We start from the raw sequence: 22,565 nt of genomic DNA, 5'->3' as shown, positions 1-22,565 counted from the left end.
TCGACTCGTTATAAAATTTAGTTAGAGATAAGTCTAAAAAAGCACGAGTCCAAATTTGAACGTATGGTAGGACTCATTAGATTAACGAGCAAGAATTCGAGCTTCATTTGTTGATCTCGTTAAGCACACAATTTTTATTATTCGAGAAAAGAGAACGACTCTTTGGTAGAATACAGAAGCGTTGGTCCTGTCTAGAGCGATAGAGGTCCTATACGCGCACTGTAAGATTCTCCTAGATGGGTCTTACTTCCATCCCTTTTACCTTTTTCGGGGTAAAGTCCACTTAAAATGATTACTATAACTCACGAATTTAAACAAGCTTGCGCACACACGCACACACACATATACTTATATATACTATACATTAAATGGATAATATATTGAGTAATTGACTTTTATTCATTACATGCCTCGACCACTTGAAATTCATGTCTATTCCTTTTTTCAACGTTCCATTCGACATTCAATTTTCCATTCAACTTTTAATAAATTCGTAGGTATTATATGTTGTAACGACCCAGCTTCGTTATACCAAAAACACGCAAAAAAAAAAAAAAAAAAAATATTGTGAGACAGTGTATCTGGACGGCGTCCAACTGTTAAGCCCAAGACGGCGTCCAAGCTTTTTGGACGTCGTCCAAATGAATTAAAAGTTTCTGATCAGTTTTTCAAATTCACGCGGGCGGAAAACCCGCTTCCCGACACTTTTAAACGAAACGGTTTTCACAACACACTATAATAATTATAATTAGGAGGTTTCATCAATAAAATCGAGTTTTACAACACCGGGCCCACATCGACCCAAATTACTTCAAAGTGACCGTTTCGACCCATTTTAGTTTAATATAAAACATAGACCGAGCATGGTGATTGGGGATACGCTACCCAATCCTAATCAAATCCAAAAGCGAGATCTTCTAAAGCAACCTAGCCAATATCTCTAATCCCCACGCTTACCCGAGCCGCTATCACGCGAACCTATAAAAATATCAACAACAAGAGGGTAAGCTAATGCTTAGTGAATGCAATAATTATACACATACATATATAATCTACCTACTTGCACTCCTTTACCCAAACCACACATTAATCCCGCATGTTAAAGCATAAGAAACTAGCATAATCAATCTTACCACAATACTCTCGTTTATCAAATCTGTAAGTAACTAGAGGGGGATGAATAGTTACTTAATACGTTTTTACCAATTTTTCGATTGATCACCAAATTTGATTTTACTTTGATCAACCAACTCAACTCAAACTTGATGTGTGTAGTGTATATGTTCAAATGATAAATGAAGTAATGTAAAGAACATAGACACAAGGATTTATAGTGGTTCGGGTGGATGTTAACTAATCCACCTTAATCCACTCCCTGATTACACTAATCGGGATTTGTTGCTTCACTAAGCACTTTTCTCAAACCCGGTGGAGATCCGATTTACAAGTCTTCAATCTTCTTTAGTAGACAACAAACCTAATCTTTCTATCCCTTTGAAAGATCAACTCCAACCTAGATCAACTTGTCTTCACCTTGGACAAGTATTAATCTCCAAATAAGATTAATCAACTTCCTAAGTCCCTTTAAGGAAGTAGATCACTAAGCTAGCCTATGCTTCCACTAATTGAAGTTACAAGACTTATACACTCTGCAATGATGATCCTAACACAATACTAGGACACACATTACATTAAGTAAACTCACAAGATAAATAATTTTGATTAGTAAGTTTACAACAACCCAATTCTATATCTATAAGATCATAGAATCTTCTCTTGCTTGATCACATTTGAGTAGTAGTTGATGCACTTGTGATCACTGGAGATAAGCCTTTAAAATATGCAAGAGGGTCAGCTTCAAATGCTCTTAAATGTTTGCCTTTTATAGTGGGATTCAAAAAATAGCCGTTGACACACGGTTGCCTGCACGGTCGACCATGGTGCGACCGTGCGTGCTCCAGTCCAAAATTGGTATCCGTTGTATAGCCGTTTGACTCAGATTTGAACATCACATTTTGGCACCTTTACTCCTTCTAGTACCTGCAAAAGAAATTAAACATCCTATACAAGTACTATATGCATTAAGTGTGTGAGATTTGGTCTTATTGCATGAAAGTGACTAATCATTCCAAAAGTGGCAAGCCCAACGTTCTTGGAGAAGTGTCTTGATTGATATTTAGGGAAATTTCAGTTTGGTCAAGACTTAGTTAGTCACATTAATGCTCTTGGTTCAATTCTAAAGGCTAGTCACTATATCATTAACTTCCTAGTTCCAATTAATCACAAGTCATGTTTCATTTGAGTTTAGTTAGGGATTAATTGAATAATGTCTCTATAAGATAATCATGAAGTATGTAGAGACATTAAAGTTAAGTTATTCCTGAACAAGCAATTACACTTAGTTACTTAGACTAGACCAAATAGAAAATTGACTATAGTTTCATTGTGGACCATTTTACACTTAAATCTATTGGAGTAGGTTAGTTACTTGAATCCTAACTAATGAGCACATGGCAAACATATTAATCAAGTTGACAGTTTATGAGTATTAAGCATTATTAGCAAGTAGCAAGTAATACTCACATAGCAAGAGATAGTTATTCTAGGATCAATCATATAGATACTTGCACAACTTATAATTCAAGCATTTAATAAGTTTAATGTGCAATATAACACATTACATGATTAATGTGTAAGCACACATTAATGTCCAACACATGCACAAGGGAAGAGCAATCTCTAGTTGGGACTTGGTGACCATCCTAAATGTATCTAAGTGTGTGTAACGACCCGTCAAAATCGCTATTAACGCGGCACGTTAATCATTGATTCCACAGTGAGGTTTTGACCTATATATACGTTTTGATAAAATATTGCATTCATTAAAATACGTGACTTTCTAAACATAAAAAGTCATAATCATGTGGGCGAGTGCTTAGGTATAAGCAAAACCCCAAAATACATAAGTCTTTAATTTATAGGTTGACATCACAGTCCAATTATTTATTACACAACGCAGTTTTATTTAGAATGCAATAAACTTTATACAAAGCATGAGAGACTCCATGCAGGCAACAAGCACATCACAGCGGAAGCAGTCTAAGGACCTGAGAATAAAACATGATAAAAAGGTCAACATGAATGTTGGTGAGTTATAGGTTTAATTGCTCGAGTCATAAATATATATAAAGATAGACCACAAGATTTCATCAAAAGTTTATCAATAGATTCTACGTAACAGAGCACCCTGGTAACTAAACTTAACGCTATAATGATAATTACCCTATTCGTTTTAATACACGCAAACCAACGTGTCATAAACTCAAATAACATACGTCCGTTAAAAGGCTAGCGCTCTAGCTCGGATGGGGATGTCAAGCCCTATGGATCCATATACAATTATTCGCGCCCACTAGTCCATATCCTATGTACTGGCAGCTACTAGTTACCAAAGCTAAGGGATTTTCGGTTTAACTCAGTGTAGAATTTAGTATGTACTTGTGTCTTATTGCGTTTAAAATAAATTGCATGTATTCTCAGCCCAAAAATATTTAAAGTATTTAAAAAGGGAGACTATAAACTCACAGTTCAATATTGAGACTCAATATTGTAGGCAAATTGCGTAGACGTAATGATGGTAGACGACTGTATGGTTGGCCTTGGATTCAAGAACAATACCCCGAACAATACCCAATATTTCCTTAGCTTAAAGCGGTTTGAAACCCGAATTAAAACACCCTCGAATATACCTTATTATTATTAAACTTAAATTATAATTAAAATTATAATTATAAATATAATTACTGATTACAGAGAAAATAAAGTGTATATATTTCGTCGAACAAACTGGCCTTTTATAGGCACATTTTTTGAATTTGGTCCCCATGCGATCGCATGGGTTTTCAGTGCTTTTACCATGCGATCGCATGGCTAGGCTGGACAGCTCATTTCTGCTTTGTTTTCTAGTTCGTCGACATCAAATAGTGTTTACTGTAGCAAATAGTGTTTTACTTGTACATCTTATAATATATATATATATATATATATATATATATATATATATATATATATATATATATATATATATATATAATATATATACCGGTTTACATAATATTAAATCATATAGAGAATTGGTTTAAATTAGTCAAAAATTTCCGGGTCATCACAGTACCTCCCCGTTAAAGAAAATTTCGTCCCGAAATTTTGAGTAGTACCTGTTTTATGAGCGATATCAGTGAACAAATGTGGATACTTTTGCTTCATTTGATCCTCACGTTCCCAAGTAAACTCGGGTCCTCGTCTAGCGTTCCAACGAACTCTAACTATCGGTATTTTGCTTTGTTTTAATTGTTTGACTTCACGGTCCATGATTTCAACAGGTTCTTCGATAAAATGGAGTTTATCATTGATTCGTATTTCGTCAAGAGGAATTACGACATCCTCTTCAGCTAAACATTTCTTCAAATTTGACACGTGAAATGTGTCATGAACACTACTAAGTTCTTGCGGTAGCTTTAATCGATAAGCAACTGCTCCAATTCTTTCGGTGATTTCAAAGGGTCCTACGTACCTAGGACTTAGCTTTCCTCGTTTACCAAATCGTACAACACCTTTCCAGGGTGAAACTTTCAACATGACTTTGTCGCCCACTTGAAATTCTAGCGGTTTTCTTCTTACATCGGCATAACTCTTTTGGCGACTCATGGCCGTTTTCAATCGCTGTTGTATTTGAATGATCTTTTCGGTGGTTTCATGAATAATTTCTGGTCCAGTAAGTTGTATTTCTCCTACTTCACTCCAACAGATAGGAGATATGCACTTTTTACCGTAAAGTGCTTCAAATGGCGCTGCGTTGATGCTCGTATGATAGCTGTTATTGTATGAAAATTCTGCCAACGGTAAGTGTCGATCCCAACCGGTTCCAAAGTCAATCACACATGCTCGTAACATGTCTTCTAATGTTTGTATAGTTCTTTCACTTTGACCATCTGTCTGTGAGTGATAAGCGGTGCTCATATCTAATCGAGTTCCCAATGCTTTTTGTAATGACTGCTAAAAACGTGATGTGAATCGGGTGTCGCGATCAGATATGATGGAGATGGGTACACCATGCCTGGAAACTACTTTCTTCAAATATAGACGTGCTAATTTCTCCATACTGTTTGTCTCCTTTATTGGTCAAAAGTGAGCTGATTTAGTTAGACGATCAACTATCACCCAAATAGTATCATGACTACTTGCAGTCCTTGGCAATTTCGTATTGAAATCCATGGTTATTCTTTCCCATTTCCACTGCGGAATTTCCGGTTGTTGCAGTAATCCTGATGGCTTTTGGTGCTCAGCTTTGACCTTTGCACACGTCAAACATTTGCTTACATAAGTAGTAATTTCTGTCTTCATATTAGGCCACCAATAGAACTTCTTGAGATCGTGGTACATTTTCCCATTTCCTGGGTGAATTGAGTACCTCATTTTGTGTGCTTCATCTAGTACTAGTTGCCTTAGGTTACCATGTCTTGGTACCCATATCCTACCAGCAAAATACAGGGTTCCATCGGCTTTTACTTCAAGCTGTTTTTCTAACCCTCTGCTCATTTCGCCTTTTTCATTTTCTTCTTTTAAAGCCTCTAACTGTGCTGCTTGTATTTGCTTTGTGAGATCAGTACGAATTGTAATATTCAAAGCTCGGACCCTAAGAGGTTTTACTCTTTCTTTCTGACTTAGGGCATCAGCTACAACATCAGCCTTTCCGGGGTGGTAACGGATTTCACAATCGTAATCGTTTAACAACTCTACCCAGTGACGTTGCCTCATATTGAGTTGTTTTTGATCAAAAATATGCTGAAGACTCTTATGGTCAGTGTACACTGTACACTTGGTGCCATATAGATAGTGTCTCCATATTTTGAGTGCAAAAACTACTGCTCCAAGTTCTAAATCGTGCGTCGTATAGTTCTTTTCATGAATTTTTAGTTGTCGTGAGGTATATGCGATAACTTTTGTGCATTGCATTAATACACGTCCTAAACCTTGGCGCGAAGCGTCATAATAGATCACGAAATCATCATTTCCTTCCGGTAATGACAAAATGGGTGCAGACGTTAACTTCTTCTTTAATAACTGGAATGAGGATTCCTGTTCCGTGGACCAATCATACTTCTTTCCCTTTTGAGTCAATGCAGTTAAGGGTTTGGCGATTCTAGAGAAATATTGAATGAATCTTCGGTAGTAACCAGCAAGACCTAAGAATTGGTGGATTTGTGTTGAAGTCTTCGGTGTTTCCCATTTACTAATGGCTTCGATCTTGGCAAGGTCAACTTTAATTCCATGTTTACTGACAACATGGCCCAAAAATTGTACTTCTTGTAACTAGAAATCACACTTCGAAAATTTTGCGTACAATTCTTCTTTCTTGAGTATCTCTAGTACCAGTCTTAAGTGTTGCTCATGTTCTTCCTTGTTCTTCGAGTAAATCAATAAGTCGTTGATAAAAACAATGAAAAATTTGTCTAAATACGGTCTACATATGTGATTCATTAGATCCATGAATACTGCTGGAGCATTAGTCAATCCAAAAGGCATGACTAAAAATTCATAGTGACCGTAACGGGTTCTGAACGCGGTTTTAGAAACTTCTTCTTCCTTCACTCTCAGCTGATGATATCTGAAGCGTAGATCAATCTTAGAATAAACACTTGATCCCTGCAATTGATCAAACAAATTATCAATCCTCGGTAATGGGTACCGATTCTTGATCGTTAATTTGTTTAATTCTCGGTAATCTATGCACATTCTCATAGATCCATCCTTCTTCTTGACGAACAGAATAGGGGCATCCCAATGTGAAAAACTGGGATGAATAAATCTACGGTCCGATAATTCTTGCAACTGATTTTGTAATTCTTGCATTTCTGAAGGTGCAAGTCTATATGGGGATCGGGCTACAGGTGCAGCTCCTGGTACGAGATCAATCTGGAATTCTACACATCTGTGTAGAGGTAGCCCCGGTAATTATTCTGGAAATACTCCGGGATATTCTCTTACAATCGGCATGTCATCAATGCTTCTTTCTTCAGTATCGATCTTCTTTACGTGTGCCAGAATAGCATAACAACCTTTTCTTATAAGTTTTTGGGCCTTCATACAGCTGATAAAGTTCAGCTTCGAGTTGCTCTTCTCCCCATAAATCATTAATGACGTTTCATCCTTACGAGGGATGCGGATTGCTTTCTCAGCGCAAACAACTTCTGCTCTTGTTTTGGACATCCAGTCCATGCCAACGATTACGTCAAAACTTCCTAATTCTACGGGTATCAAATCGATTTTGAAGGTTTCACCAGTGAGATTTATTTCGCAACCATGGCAAATTTTATTGGCTTTTATCAGTTTACCATTAGCTAATTCAATAGTATATTTATCGTCTAGAGGCAATGATGCACATTTTAGTTTAGAACTAAAGTCTTTACACATATAACTTATATCAGCACCCGTATCAAACATAATAGAAGCTAGTTGATTATTAACGGTAAACGTACCCGTAACAAGATTAGGATCCTCACGTGCTTCACTGGCACTAACATTAAATGCCCTCCCACGTGCGGGTTCTTTGTTCTTCTCCTTATCAGGGCATTGATTTATAAAGTGACCAGACTTCCCGCATCCAAAACATTTCTTGACATCGGTCGGTTTTGTCTTTACTTCAGAAACGGTGGCATAACAATCTTTCGCCACATGTCCTTTCTTGTTGCACTTATCATAGACCACTTGGCAATAACCTGCATGATGTGTGTAACATCTTTTGCAGAACGGATGGGGTCCCTTATAGTTTGGACTTGCAGTTGCCCCATCTTGTTTACCTTTAAAAGTTTCTTGTTTCTTCAGGTGAGTACTTTTGCCCTTATAGTCTTCCCATTTCCTCTTTCCTTCAGTTGTCTTGACTTCGGTAATTGGTGCCTTAATCGAACTCTCTGTGATCTGGTCCATGAGTTGGTGTGCCATTGTCATGGCTTCCTGCATCGTATTCGGTTTGGACGATGTAATATTTCCTTTGATATTGATCGATAAACCGTCAATATACATTTCTATCTTTCATTTCTCGTTTGGCACAAATTCTGGACACAACAAGGCTAGTTCCATGAAACGCTTTTCATAGTTATTGAGATTCGCGCCGAAAACCTTCAGATTACGTAACTCAGATTCCATATTTCTGATCTCGTTTCGAGGACAGTACTCTTCGATTAGCATCTTTTTCAGTTCTTCCCAAGAGATATCATATGCCGTATCTACTCCTTCTGCTTTAGTATAATTGTTCCACCAAGTAAGTGCACCGTCTTGCAACGTGCACGAAGCATACTTTGACTTGTCTCCGTCCGCACAATTACTGATTTTGAAAACGAACTCCATCTTTTCAAACCATCGGGTTAGACCGACTGGTCCCTCGGTTCCACTAAACGTCTGTGGTTTGCATCCTTGAAAATTTTTGTATGAGCATCCGTTTCGTGAGTTTGTGTTTACAGCTGCTGCTTTGGCTGCTGCTTCGGCTGCTGCTTTGGCTGCCTCAGCTGGAGCAATTCTTTCATTCACACGTTTCTCGACTAGTTCCTCAAACTCAGCATCCGACATTTGAGACATGTTTCTTCAATAAATACAACAGAGATAATTTAATCATATAGAATATTATAGGTAAAATGAGTTGTCAATAGTTAATCGTAGCATATTAATAATATGAACCAATTATTATAAAAGCCTTTTCTTCTTATTAGCATTTTATAATTATTTCTAGGGTATTACCTACCCGTTAAGTTCATACATAATAGCTAGTACAAGGAATTAACTACTAAAATCCTAATAATATTCCACTATGAAAAATTATAGCGAGTTACTACAGTATTATGTAATAATAATAATAAGAAGTATTAATAATACAAATAATCATTCCATACATTTATTATTAATAAACTAAAATAATACAATACCATACAATACCGATATTTTACATATGCTTATTCTACATAACAAGATAGAGTAGCACACATAAGCAATAGAATAGCGCATGGAAGATTTATGGTTGCGAGGTCGTTTATTCAGAACAATCAGAAACTTCTTCCCATTTGGTTCTCTCTGCCAATTGTTTGTGTGTGCATGGTCCGACAGACATTCTAGCAGTGTATTTAATTTTTGGTTGGGGTTTTGAGGTACCCGTTGCCTCAGTGGGTTTAATACAATAAGGGTGGTTATGGATCAAATGGTCCTGTTCCTTTTTAATAATTAAGGACTTTTTATTTTTGTGGTTGTTTTTATTTTCTATAGCAAGTTGGAATTTCTCCTTAGTGACTTCTTTTATTTCATTAGCGAAATTCTCTTCCTCACTGATCTCGTCTGATGACGAACTATCTGAGTCATGTGTAGGAGAATATGATGACGAACTGTCTAAATCATGTGTACGAGAATATGTACCGGTGGTCATGAACCGAAATCTGCCAGGCGTAATCTGCACAACCCGCCCGTCGGCGATGTATCTGGCCCAATGTCCATGTTCATTTAGAAATGGACAATCTTCGTTTATTCTAGGGATCATGGGTCCATGCCAACGATAATGTGGCTCCGGAAAACTAGAGTTGGGTGGAGCTGGAACCTCCTCTGGGTTTACCGGGAGTTGAGATTCCCCGGCTAACACAATTTCTTCTTTAATAGGTATTGGAATGCCCTTTTCAGTTGTGGATATAATAGATTCAGTGTTCGATTTCGAGTCGTACAAAATGATAGGATTAGAAGAAGTCATCTATCACATAATTGAAATAACAATTACGTTAGTATATAAATATATCACATATAATGTTTTTGACAAAATGATAAGCAAAAATCGGTAAAAACAGATATGGTCATAGTCCAGACTCACTAATGCATACTAACAATTACCAGTTAAACACATTAATGCAAATTCTGGTTCCCTATAACCTCAAGCTCGGATACCAACTGTAACGACCCGTCAAAATCGCTATTGACGTGACACGTTAATCATTGATTCCACAGTGAGGTTTTGACCTCTATATGATACGTTTTGATAAAATATTGCATTCGTTAAAATACGTGACTTTCTAAACATAAAAAGTCATAATCATGTGGGCGAGTGCTTAGGTATAAGCAAAACCCCAAAATACATAAGTCTTTAATTTACAGGTTGACATCACAGTCCAATTATTTATTACACAACGCAGTTTTATTTAGAATGCAATGAACTTTATACAAAGCATGAGAGACTCCATGCAGGCAACAAGCACATCACAGCAAAAGCAGTTTAAGGACCTGAGAATAAAACATGATAAAAAGGTCAACACGAATGTTGGTGAGTTATAGGTTTAATTGCTCGAGTCATAAATATATATAAAGATAGACCACAAGATTTCATCAAAAGTTTATCAATAGATTCTACGTAATAGAGCACCCTGGTAACTAAACTTAACGCTATAATGATAATTACCCTATTCGTTTTAATACATGCAAACCAACGTATCATAAACTCAAATAACATACGTCCATTAAAAGGCTAGCGCTCTAGCTCGGACGGGGATGTCAAGCCCTATGGATCCATATACAATTATTCACGCCCACCAGTCCATATCCTATGTACTTGAAGCTACTAGTTACCAAAGCTAAGGGATTTTCGGTTTAACTCAGTGTAGAATTTAGTATGTACTTGTGTCTTATTGCGTTTAAAATAAATTGCATGTATTCTCAGCCCAAAAATATTTAAAGTATTTAAAAAGGGAGACTATAAACTCACAATTCAATATTGAGACTCAATATTGTAGGCAAATTGCGTAGACGTAATGATGGTAGACGACTGTATGGTTGGCCTTGGATTCAATAACAATACCCCGAACAATACCCAATATTTCCTTAGCTTAAAGCGGTTTGAAGCCCGAATTAAAACACCCTCGAATATACCTTGTTATTATTAAACTTAAATTATAATTATAATTATAATTATAAAAATAATTACTGATTACAGAGAAAATAAAGTGTATATATTTCGTCGAACAAACTGGCCTTTTATTGGCACATTTCTTGAATTTGGTCCCCATGCGATTGCATGGGTTTTCAGTGCTTTTACCATGCAATCGCATGGCTAGGCTGGACAGCTCATTTCTGCTTTGTTTTCTAGTTCGTCGACATCAAATAGTGTTTACTGTAGCAAATAATGTTTTACTTGTACATCTTATAATATATATATATATATATATATATATATATATATATATATATATATATATATATATATATATATATATATATGTGTGTGTGTGTGTGTGTGTATGTGTGTGTGTGTGTGTGTGTATATATACCGGTGTACATAATATTAAATCATATAGAGAATTGGTTTAAATTAGTCGAAATTTTCCAGGTCATCACAGTGTGTTTTAGGATTACAAGTCATTTCTAGTTTAACCTTGAGAGCATGGTTCTTCATTTAGCCTTAATTAATCACTAAGTCATTTCTAATAGCAATTATTGTTCTAGTGATATTGGCTTAAGTGTGTTGGTACTTGATGATCATACTAAGGATATCTAGATAAGAATTAAGATCACAAGTTGTTGATTAACACTTATGTGTTATGCCTAATCTTGGTTAATTTGTCATTAAGATGTCATTAGGCGTAATTAATCACAATTAGTGTTTTTATGACCAAATCTCAATTGAGTATGGAGAAGGCATCTATTCTAAGCATGTTAAGAAAGGTTTCATGAATTATAGATGTCGGGAACTAGTCAAACTTTATTTGGCCAAAAATGGTGACAGAAGAAACTGCGGTCGCACTGCGGTTGACCGTGGTGGCGACCGTGCAACTTGTTTTCACAAAACTGCGTTGCAATTTAGTTTGGGGTTTTACGGTTGACTATGCGGTCGACCGTACCTCGACCGTGTGTTTACTTGAACTTTTAATTTCATTCTTAATCCTATGTTTGACTTAGTCGTTTGCAAAATAAAGTATGGATTAGTGACCTTGCGTGTTTTATGTTAAGATGTCAGTCATCACTTATGCATATGTATGTGTCATCATCAAAACATATTCTTTGGTTAATTACACTTTGGTTAATCATACTTAAGTTTATCGTTTAGTGTATTAACCCACATTCAATCAACATTCTCCCCCTTTTTGATGATGACAAACTGTAGCGACCCGACCAAATCATCATTGACGGCGCCGTCTACTTAGGTCCCGTTACGTGGTCATAAGTCTTTAAAACAACGTTTGACCAAAAGATATGTCGCATTCATTTCAAATGTAAAGGTTGTTCAAGTTTACAAGAATAGTTCCACCACAAGTTACGATACAAAGTTTTAAGTACAAATGAAACTTATGCGACACAATTTAAAAGTATCCAAAAGACGCTCCATGTATGCATATATACTCGATATCCAATGCAAGTATCAAAATAATGAGCGGAAGCATGTATCATGTATCGTTCAAGGACCTGAGAAAAACATAGAAATCTGTCAACGAAAACGTTGGTGAAATCATAGGTTTAAGTAAGTAAGTACAAGTGAACCACAAGATTTGCATCAAAGAAATAATAGTAATACATTCCAAAAGTTTGTTTCACGAGCACCCAATTATCAATGCTTAACATTTCCTTCCATTGAACCCCATCACTTAGTGCTAGAACATACACTGTTTCTCGAAAATATATTTCATTCGTAAACGGTAGCGAACCGTTTGAATGAGGGTTTGTCAAACCCATATGGATCCATACAACATAAGTTCTCGCTTACACCCGGCAAGTGTAACTAATGATAATCGAATTGAGGATTTTGTTCTAAACTCGTATGTAGAATGTTTGTTTTCCTGTACTTGTGTTCACTTAGTAAAGAAATGTTTATGTTTTCTCATCCCAAATGTAAGTTCAAAAAAAAAAGAGTAAAAGTGGGACTATGATCTCACCTTGAGTGCACGAGTAGTAAAGTACTTCAACAAGTAAACGTGTGCAAAGTGTAACATCCCGCGTTTTTCCGTTAAATTTATTTTTAACACCGTCTTTTTTTTTTTTTTTTTTTAATATAATATCTTTCGCTATTTAAATTCCCAATTTCCGTTGACTAACGTTTATTATATTCCCGCTATTTAATTTTGACATCACCCGTTTACTCGAGCGTTTTAAAATATTCGTTTGGTTAATTACCGCACCCGCTTTGAAACTTGAGGGACCAATCTCGTCACTTGGCCAAATTGGGGCAACTAGTCACCACCTCCCCACCGTCCTCACCATTCAATCACCTCCATCTCTCTCTCTTTCTCTCTAGCAAGAACACACACACAAACACCCAATTCAAACATTCATCATCTAAATTCGGATCGGGAAGCAAACTTCAAAACAAATTACATATTCGTGATCCTCTCTTCATCCTCTACATTTTGATACCAATTTTATCAAGTTTGGGTAACATTTCTAAAACACTAAATTTCTCTAAATTCGTGTTTTTAACTTGAAATTGTGTTAGTTAGTGTCTATGGCTCGTGTATAACATGAATATATGATTTGTATGCTCGATCTTGATGTTTTGGTGTAACTAGCTTGAAAATGAAAAGTGTATGCTTAATCTTTGATTTTGGATGAGTTAATGTTGTTAAATTGTTAAAGTTCATGTTTTAATTGTGTTACTAGTATCACTAGCTTCGTTTTGATGCGTAGGTTGAATAAGGAAACTTCAAAAACATGAATATTGATTTTTGGTGAATTTGGGTTAGGGTTTGATAGACTTAAAACGAGCTTTTGATGTTTCGAATGCCATGAAATGTTATTAGTAAGTGTTTAGTTGGATTGTATGCTTGATTACCTTCGAAACGGCATATCGTATGTGTAAATTGGATTCCCGAATCATAAAATACGTTTTACGAACTTGAAACTTTGAAAATAAACCTTTCTTGATCAATTGACGAGTTTTCGGTTATTGTAAATGATGTTTTTGCTTGATGAAAAGTGGTTAGTTGTATTCCTTGTCAAAATACCTTTCCAACGATATAAGATACTTGTTTTGGATGTTTACGGTTTAGGATTTATGGGTATTTGAAGTTGGATTCGTGCTTGAGTGTGAAAAACTGACCAGAATTCTCTGCCCAGGTAGTGGCGCGGCGCGCCACATCCCCGCGCGGCGCGCAGAATCACCTGGCCAGATTCTGACCTCTTGGACCCATTTCACGTGAAATGTTTGACTAGCTACCGACCTCCGATTCACATGAAACTTGTTTTAATATACTTGTATATGAATATTTAGCATAGAAAAATAGTTCGGGACCCGACCCGAACGCGTTGACTTTTTCGTTGACTTTGACCAAGTTTGACTTTTAGTCAAACTTAACCAAACTTTTATACAATCATTCTAACATGCTTTTATACTTGTTTCTTGTATGAAACTTGACAACGTGATTCACATGCTATACTTAATCGAGTCGTAACGAGCCATAGGACTAATTGAACACATTTCACCCGACCGTGTGTCGTAACCGGTTAATTGATACAACTTATTTGTTTAGGTCAAGGCTAAGCAACTTTCATGCATACGTTACTTTGTGAAGTACTTTTATACTCGTGCACTCGAGGTGAGATCATAGTCCCACCCTTTTCAACAACTTTTATTCTTTTAAATCGTGGGCTGAGAAACATATACATTACATACTTATATACATTTCACATGTATATATACTTTTCATACTTTTATACTTTGAACACAAATACGAATACAAAGATACAGGCGAGTTAGAACAAAAGTCCTCAATCCAATTATCATTAGTTCCACTTGCAGGGTGTAAGTGTAAGCGAGTGATTATGTTGTGTGGCCATACGGGTTTAACGAACCCTCATTCAGACGGTTCGCTACCGTTAGTGGATGAAATATAATTTCAACGTGCATAGTGTATGTTCTAACACTATATTCAAAATTCAGAGGGAAGATTCAGTTAAGCTTTGGTAATTGGGTGCTCGCAATACAAACTACATTCTTCGGAATAAATACGATTTGGATAATCATCTATACAAACTATTGTGGTTCAAAATATACTTTTACAAATACATTTATGATCTCACCAACGTTTTTCGTTGACAGTTTTCTACATGTTTTCTCAGGTTCATACTTGGCTATTTGATACATGCTTCCGCGTACACTCATACTTGCTTGGAGTCGAGCATACATGCATACACTCTGATTTCTTGCTTGGGGTCAAGCATACATACATACATACATACGCTAGGGATAGCACTTTTTGGATTCAAACTTTTGTCTACTTACTTACGCTATTTATAGCAACTGTGGTTTCAAACTAATTATGTCGCAAGTTATTTCATTCATACTTTATAACTTTGTAAACTTAAACTTATTGACGATCCGTTTGTTAAACTAAACTTTGTACCTTTCAAATGAATGCGACATAATTTTGGTCAAACGAGTCTCATATAGGGACCACGACCACGCAACGGGACCTAAGTTAACGGCGCCGTCAATAACGGTTTTGGTCGGGTCGTTACAAGTGGTATCAGAGCGTTGGTTGTAGGGAACTAGGACGTGCATTAGTGTGTCTAACAGAGTCGTTAGGACGCATTAGTGAGTCTAGACTACAACCGGATAGTTAGCATTTGCATTCTGACATACATTTGCTATAGATAGCACTTACTTGACTACTTGTGCATTATACTTGAATCATTCTTAGGCAAACTTTTTAATGGTACCCAACCTTCATTATACGAACTCGTATTCCGCCACTTTTTGGTAATACACGTAAATTCAAGATTCATGCGCGTAAGGATGACAACGACTTCATTGGTCACACTTGTCCGGGAACCCTGTCTCCCAGATTATGATTCGCCACCGTTTCAACTTACTATCGGTTTCCCACTGGTGTTTCTTACTATCTACTTTTTGGTGTTACTACCATCACTACTCTAGGTGAGTATCGTCATCAACATTTATCACTACGGTTGCGTGCTACTCGTTATCATGACTCGTTACTCTTTTCATACCTGAATACCTTATTGTCTGACTCGAACCACATTGACGTGAACAATCATTTATACACTTCCCTCGGGGAACGCTTCTTTATAGTTGCACTAATTCTTTCGATTCAATACGAGTCACGTTAGAGACGTCGTTACACTTTGTTTATTTTAAACTTCACGATTACACGAACTTGAATCTATAGAGTGATGTGAGAATGGAGGTATGAGTTAGCGTAATATAACGACACTCGATCAATGTGGTTATATTACGGTAAGACATACCAAAGTTCTAGTGACACGTGATGGTGGTTAGACTCGATCAACCTAAACACCACCATGTGCCATGTACATGACTTCATCTATTCATGTTTGGACATCTGAAAAACTCCGAAAGTACTGACAACAACCATACCGGGGACACACCTTCGAATATTGTCGAACCATATTTATGCTTCCGAATGAATTACCGATTCCATTCGACTTCAACCGTATGTCGCACGGGTATACTAGCTCGTCCTCGCGCAGTCTTATTGACTAACTACAATTTACTCGTTATGCTCACATCGGGGCGGAAACTTCTCTTGCATCACCCTCGTACTTCCGGTTCAGGAGGTCCTTATTCTAAATTCTCAATGGAGAGCGACTCTTCACGTCATACAAGTATTCGCCGCGAGGGTGGATAGTCCTAACAATCGTTTTCAAAACCCGATAAGAACTTGCCCCGACGAACGTTTTTGGAAACCGATAAATCTTCCGCGGCGCGAAATTCTTGAGAAACAGAAACTTGTTCCAACAAACGTTTTCACGTCCTAACAAACTTGTTCAAATATACCTTAAAGAGATGTACCTCGTTTCGGATCGAGATCCTCGTTTCACTTCTAGATTTTGGAGTGCCTCACAAAAAGTCTCGGGACCACGTTTAGACATGAGTACCGCGTACCATCCAAAACCCGACGGACCGAGCAAACATACGATTCAAACCTTGGAAACCGTAATACGAATTTGTGTTATCAACTTCAAATTTACTTGAGAAAAGTTTTTGCCTTTAACCAAATTCTCTTACAACGATGGTTATCATTCAAGTATTAACGTCACACTTTTCGAGGACCCGTATAGCCGTAATCGTCGTTTTCTTAATTTGTTGAACCGAAGTAGGTGACAAGCGAACCACCGGACCCGAAATCATTCATGAAACAACCGGAAAATTTTTCAATTCCAAGAAAGGCTCAAGGCGGATCGTAGTCGCCAAAAGAACTATGCCGATGTTAGACGTAAACATTTCAAATTCCACGTGGGAAACCGCGTCACGTTAAGAGTCGCACCTTGGAAAGGTGCAATCCGTTTCGGGAAACGGAGGAAGCTAAATCCGCTATATTTCGATCCTTTTTGAAATCTTGGGGCGTTTTGGACCCGTTGCTAGCCGTTTAGATTTTTCCGACTCATTTTGAGTCTCCGTTTATCCTACATTCGATGAATCAACTTAAAGACGTGTTTTGCGAAACAAGAACTTGTTATCTTCTTTGATGAGCTTACTATCGACGATAAACTTCACTTCCTAGGAGAACCGGTTGAAACCATGAATCGTGAAACAAAAAAACAAAAAAAGCCTTCAAACAACATACGACCCCGACCTTCAAGTTCGTTGAAATGCTCAAGGACGTACCTTCACTTATTCGTAGAATTTACAACGCAAGATCTCGAGTAAGATTCAACAACTACTACTTCCAACTAAATTTCGGGACGAAATTTCTTTTGAGGTGTGGATAATGTAACATCCCGCGTTTTTCCGTTAAATTTATTTTTAACACCGTCTTTTTTTTTTTTTTTTTTTTTAATATAATATCTTTCGCTATTTAAATTCCCAATTTCCGTTGACTAACGTTTATTATATTCCCGCTATTTAATTTTGACATCACCCGTTTACTCGAGCGTTTTAAAATATTCGTTTGGTTAATTACCGCACCCGCTTTGAAACTTGAGGGACCAATCTCGTCACTTGGCCAAATTGGGGCAACTAGTCACCACCTCCCCACCGTCCTCACCATTCAATCACCTCCATCTCTCTCTCTTTCTCTCTAGCAAGAACACACACACAAACACCCAATTCAAACATTCATCATCTAAATTCGGATCGGGAAGCAAACTTCAAAACAAATTACATATTCGTGATCCTCTCTTCATCCTCTACATTTTGATACCAATTTCATCAAGTTTGGGTAACATTTCTAAAACACTAAATTTCTCTAAATTCGTGTTTTTAACTTGAAATTGTGTTAGTTAGTGTCTATGGCTCGTGTATAACATGAATATATGATTTGTATGCTCGATCTTGATGTTTTGGTGTAACTAGCTTGAAAATGAAAAGTGTATGCTTAATCTTTGATTTTGGATGAGTTAATGTTGTTAAATTGTTAAAGTTCATGTTTTAATTGTGTTACTAGTATCACTAGCTTCGTTTTGATGCGTAGGTTGAATAAGGAAACTTCAAAAACATGAATATTGATTTTTGGTGAATTTGGGTTAGGGTTTGATAGACTTAAAACGAGCTTTTGATGTTTCGAATGCCATGAAATGTTATTAGTAAGTGTTTAGTTGGATTGTATGCTTGATTACCTTCGAAACGGCATATCGTATGTGTAAATTGGATTCCCGAATCATAAAATACGTTTTACGAACTTGAAACTTTGAAAATAAACCTTTCTTGATCAATTGACGAGTTTTCGGTTATTGTAAATGATGTTTTTGCTTGATGAAAAGTGGTTAGTTGTATTCCTTGTCAAAATACCTTTCCAACGATATAAGATACTTGTTTTGGATGTTTACGGTTTAGGATTTATGGGTATTTGAAGTTGGATTCGTGCTTGAGTGTGAAAAACTGACCAGAATTCTCTGCCCAGGTAGTGGCGCGGCGCGCAGAATCACCTGGCCAGATTCTGACCTCTTGGACCCATTTCACGTGAAATGTTTGACTAGCTACCGACCTCCGATTCACATGAAACTTGTTTTAATATACTTGTATATGAATATTTAGCATAGAAAAATAGTTCGGGACCCGACCCGAACGCGTTGACTTTTTCGTTGACTTTGACCAAGTTTGACTTTTAGTCAAACTTAACCAAACTTTTATACAATCATTCTAACATGCTTTTATACTTGTTTCTTGTATGAAACTTGACAACGTGATTCACATGCTATACTTAATCGAGTCGTAACGAGCCATAGGACTAATTGAACACATTTCACCCGACCGTGTGTCGTAACTGGTTAATTGATACAACTTATTTGTTTAGGTCAAGGCTAAGCAACTTTCATGCATACGTTACTTTGTGAAGTACTTTTATACTCGTGCACTCGAGGTGAGATCATAGTCCCACCCTTTTCAACAACTTTTATTCTTTTAAATCGTGGGCTGAGAAACATATACATTACATACTTATATACATTTCACATGTATATATACTTTTCATACTTTTATACTTTGAACACAAATACGAATACAAAGATACAGGCGAGTTAGAACAAAAGTCCTCAATCCAATTATCATTAGTTCCACTTGCAGGGTGTAAGTGTAAGCGAGTGATTATGTTGTGTGGCCATACGGGTTTAACGAACCCTCATTCAGACGGTTCGCTACCGTTAGTGGATGAAATATAATTTCAACGTGCATAGTGTATGTTCTAACACTATATTCAAAATTCAGAGGGAAGATTCAGTTAAGCTTTGGTAATTGGGTGCTCGCAATACAAACTACATTCTTCGGAATAAATACGATTTGGATAATCATCTATACAAACTATTGTGGTTCAAAATATACTTTTACAAATACATTTATGATCTCACCAACGTTTTTCGTTGACAGTTTTCTACATGTTTTCTCAGGTTCATACTTGGCTATTTGATACATGCTTCCGCGTACACTCATACTTGCTTGGAGTCGAGCATACATGCATACACTCTGATTTCTTGCTTGGGGTCAAGCATACATACATACATACATACGCTAGGGATAGCACTTTTTGGATTCAAACTTTTGTCTACTTACTTACGCTATTTATAGCAACTGTGGTTTCAAACTAATTATGTCGCAAGTTATTTCATTCATACTTTATAACTTTGTAAACTTAAACTTATTGACGATCCGTTTGTTAAACTAAACTTTGTACCTTTCAAATGAATGCGACATAATTTTGGTCAAACGAGTCTCATATAGGGACCACGACCACGCAACGGGACCTAAGTTAACGGCGCCGTCAATAACGGTTTTGGTCGGGTCGTTACACAAAGAACAATGCTAGTCTTGACCTAAACAATAGGTTTGTATCAATAACGGTAAACACGATAGGTCAAAGATGTTCAATTAGTCCTATGGCTCGTTAAGACTCGATCCTAATAGCATGTGAATCAAATTGTCATGTTTCATGCAAGGTACAAGTATAAAAACATGTTAGAACGATTGCACAATTATTTGGTTAAGTTTGATTAAAAGTCAACTTGGTCGGGTCAAAGTCAACAGAAAAGTCAACGGGGTCGGGTTGGATATCCGACAATTTTTCTAAGTTATATAATCATATATGAGCATGTTGGCCAAGTTTCATGTTAATCGGAGGTCCGTAGCATAGCAAACATTTTCATGTCAAATGACCAAAGCAAACACCAGTTTTAGCCAAATGGGACGGCGTCCCAAATGGCTAGACGGCGTCTCGATTAAAAGAGTGGGACGGCGTCCCCAATTCCTAGACGGCGTCTAGGTTAGAAAAGTGGGACGTCATCCTGGGTATCTGGACGGCGTCCTGAGGTGTTTCCAGGCCCTGGTTGCTGAAACTCCTAAGTGCACGAATCAAAACTCAACCCAACACAATTTACAAACCGCAAACATTCAAGGCATGCATTTTATATCACCGGAAAGGTATTTTGACAAGGAACGCAACTATGCACTTTTTATCAATCAAACTTTCATTTACAACAACCAAAAAACCGCAATCAATGCTCCTCATTCAATGCATACAAGTCATAAACGCCATTTAATGATTCGATAGCCAAATTACATGAACAATATGCCGTTTCGAAGGTAATTAAGCATACAACACAACCTAACACTTACAATTAACATTTCATGTCATTTAATGCAACAAAAATCCATTCCTAGTTCATGAAACCCTAACCAAAAATCACCAAATTTCATAATCAAGTTTAAGAGGTTTCTTAGATCAATCTTTACATCCAAATGAAGCTAATGATACTAGTAACACTTTTAAAACATGCACATTAACAATCTAATAACCTTTGATCATCCAAAATCAAGGATTTAGCAAGTAATTTTCATAATGAACTAGTTACACCAAAAACAACAAATCGAGCATACAAATTACTTACACGACATCACAATGAGCCATAGACACTAATTAATAACTTTATAACTCAAAAATCTCAAGAACACATAAAATTAGTGATTTTAGAAAGTTACCCAAATGAGATGAAGTTGGTATCAAATTGAAGAGGATGAAGAGAGGATTCCAAATATGTAGTTTATTTTGTTGTAAGCCTCCTAGATCGAATTTAGATGATGATTGAATGAATTTGGAAATTGGGTGTGTTCTTGCTAGAGAGAAAGAGAGAGAGAGTGAGAGATGGTTGAATGGTGGTAATTGGGGTAGACTAGGTGACCTAGTCAACTAGTTTGCCCCGTGTCAATTTTAGTCCCTCGAGTTTGTAGTCGGGTGCGGAAAATACCTAAACGGAATATTTTAAAATGCGTATTAACGGGAGATGTTATAAACATATAACGGAGTTTAAATTAGTATAACGGAAAAGAAAACGGAAAAAGGTGGGATGTTACACAAACATACAAGTGATGAGGGACATTTTGCTATAAATACGCAAGTGTTAACAATCACTTGTATCCATTTTTCTCCCCCTTTTGCCGAAGCAAAAAGGTTAGCTCCCCCTAGAACTAAGCTCACCCTTAGAAAAAAAAAACTCCCCCTTAAATTGTGTACGTTTGGAAAAACATATATTAAAACATAACAAGCACACATTTTATTCAAAGCAAGCACGAAACATAGTGATGCATATATGAAAATATGCATGGAGGGTACAGTGAATCAATCCTAAGTTTGTTCTACATGGGATGAGATGTGCTTGGGTGAGATGAGCATTTTCCACAAACAAGATTGTTCAGAAAGCGTCGCAGGATCTTGTGAGTTCGACGATTCTGACGATGAAGGATGGACATTTGAGTTGAGGATAATAGTGCAATGAACTGGTCATCTTCCACACTATCATCAGATCCCTTAACACTCCAGGCAGGTGTGTTATCTCCTTCTGTTTCTTTATTAAAAGGTCGAACCGAATCGTAGTTGATTGGGAGAGAGGTTAGACCAACAGGATGTACGTCACGAACACACAGTTGTGTGAAGAGCTTCGTTAAGTGTACTCCATAGGGAAGACAGAGAGATTCATTGTACACCAATCCATTCATCCTCTTTGCCATGAATAGTGCCATGTTGACTTAAATTCGGTGTTGGAGACACCAGAGTAGTGAGGCTTCACAGGCATGAACGTTTTTGGATAGT

The sequence above is a fragment of the Rutidosis leptorrhynchoides genome, chromosome 4 (assembly GCF_046630445.1).
Source record: "Rutidosis leptorrhynchoides isolate AG116_Rl617_1_P2 chromosome 4, CSIRO_AGI_Rlap_v1, whole genome shotgun sequence".
Taxonomy (NCBI): domain Eukaryota; kingdom Viridiplantae; phylum Streptophyta; class Magnoliopsida; order Asterales; family Asteraceae; genus Rutidosis; species Rutidosis leptorrhynchoides.
Note: the sequence above shows the minus strand (reverse complement) of the source record.